Below are 2,437 nucleotides of genomic sequence, written 5' to 3'. Positions count from 1 at the left end.
TTATAATGTAATAGTTATAGGAATAAGTAAGTTTTTGTATGGACATTAAGAAATGGTAATCATTAAAAAATGTTAGAAGTTTATAAAATTTATAGTTAATGTTTAGGATATAATGTTTTAAGATCAAAACAGGATGAACAAAGATACATTGCCTGTCTGGTCCATTAAATTGTAACTGATTGTCTTGGAAATAAAAAATTTGTAGGGTATAAAAGGAATTGGAAAAGACAATAAATTGGCATTTGTCCTGTTTGCAGCAGAGTCCGTGTCCAAGTTTTTTCTCCTGAGCCGACACTGTCCCTCTTTCAGGAAACCCTGACCCGCTGGAGCTGGACTCTGGCAGTTCACCTCATTGGATTCCTTTTTTCATTTAATTCTCTTCAGTGAGTTATTGGTGTTTAGTATGGGGCATGGTATATGTTAAGTGCTTAGTAAATTTTTTTTTTTTTGAGTCAGAGTCTCACTCTGTCACCCAGGCTGGAGTGCAGTGGCACTCTCATGGCCACCACAACCTCAACCTGCTGGGTTTAGGCAATCCTTCTGTCTCAGCCTTCCGAGTAGCCTGAACTACAGGTGCACACCACCACGCCTGGCTTATTTTTTGATAAATTGCAGATACAACGTCTCACCAAGTTGCCTAGGCTCGTCTTGAATCCCTGGGCTCAGGCAGTCATCTCGCCTCGGCCTCCCAAAGTGCTGGGATTACAGGCTAAGGCACCGCACCCAGCCGTACATATTTTCTGAAATAGAAACAGCTTCGGGGTCCTTTCTGCAATATGTGCTGTGGTAACCAGTCTCTCCACACACCACCGTGATCCCAGCCTCCTGATAATCATGCCCTGAGGAGTCCCTTTGTATATTGTGCTAGAGTTGGCCTATGTGGCCAGTGGGATATTGCAGCAGTAGTAGTTTGTCGTTTCTGAGATGAGGCTACAAGCGGCTGTGGCTTCTACCATCTTGGGTTCTCCTCACCTGGGAGACACATTCAGGCTGCTGATGGAGAGGCCCACTGAACAAGTAATTTGTTCTGGCCAGCAGGGTACCTGCCCACCATCGGGCGCAACTGAAACCTACCAGCACCCGCGCACATGACCTTGGCGGAGGAGTCTCCAGTCCTGGCTGACAGCTCATTGCAACCTCATGAGAAACTGCACCAGATTTCCAGCTAAGCCGCTTCTGACTTCCTAACACTCAGAAGCTGTGAGATAATAGAGCTTGCCAGGCCTCTACGTTTCATTATTCACCTATAAATATAATCCCGTGCTGATAATTCACACGTGAGCACATCTGTGTTCCTTACCATACTCTGAGAAAAATAGCCCTTCTTTTAAAAAGCTGGGTGATAAGTTATTTCACCTATCTAAGACACACACTAGAGTGAGTCTTACCCAAGGTGTTGTGTCGTGGTGTTCTTTTCTCTCTCTCTCTTTTTTTTTTGAGTTGGAATCTCTGTTGCCCAAGCTGGAGTGCAGTGGCATGCTTATGGCCACTGCAGCCTCAACCCTGCTGGACTCAGGCGATCTTTCTGCCTCAGCCTTCCAAGTAGCTGGAACTACAGGTGTGTGTCAATGTCCGGCTATTTTTTTTTTTTTTTGGTTTATTATAGAGACAAGGTCTCACCAATGTCTCGAACCCATGTGCTCAATTCTATTGTTTTGGCCTCCCAAAGTGCTGGAATTACAGACATGAGCCACTGCGCATGGCCCTTTTCTCTTTCTCTTCTTCCTTCCTTCCTCCCTTCCTTCCTGTTGGAGTCTCACTCTGTCGCCCAGGCTGGAGTGCAGTGGCATGCTCCTGGCCCCTGCAACCTTGACCTGTTGGGCTTAGGCAATCCTTCAGCCTCAGTCTTCCATGTAGCTGAAACTACAGACACATGCCACCATGGCCGGTTAATTTTTTGTGATTTATTGGAGAGACGAGGTCTCACCAAATTGTCCAGGCTGGGCTCGAACCCCTGTGCTCAGGCAATCCTCTCACCTTGGCCTCCCAAAGTGCTGGGGTTTCAGGCTGAGCCACCATGCTCAGCCCCTTCTCCTCTCTCTCTCTCTCTGAGTTGGAGTCTTTGTCATCCAGGCTGGAGTGCAGTAGCATGCTCCCGGCCACTGCGTTCTCAACCCTGCTGGGCTCAGGCGATCCTTCCCCCTCAGCCTTCCATGTAACCAGAACTACAGGTGTGCTATCATGTCTGACTAATTCTTTGATTTATTGTAGAGACAAGGTCTCACCAAGTTGCCCAGGTGGGTCTCGAACCCCTGGACTCAGGCAATCTTCTCGCATCAGCCTCCCAAAGTGCTGGGATTTCAGGCTGAGCCACCATGCCCGGCCCCTTTCTTTCTTTCTTTCTCTCTGTCTCTCTCTTCCTCTCTCTCTCTCTCTCTCCTTTTCCCTCTTTCTCCTCCCCCCTCCCTCCCTTTCTCTCTCCCTTCCTCTCTCTCCC

Source organism: Carlito syrichta, unplaced genomic scaffold, assembly GCF_000164805.1.
Source record: "Carlito syrichta isolate Samal-C Ts95f unplaced genomic scaffold, Tarsius_syrichta-2.0.1 Scaffold303725, whole genome shotgun sequence".
NCBI classification, from domain to species: domain Eukaryota; kingdom Metazoa; phylum Chordata; class Mammalia; order Primates; family Tarsiidae; genus Carlito; species Carlito syrichta.
This window is presented reverse-complemented; position numbering follows the sequence as displayed.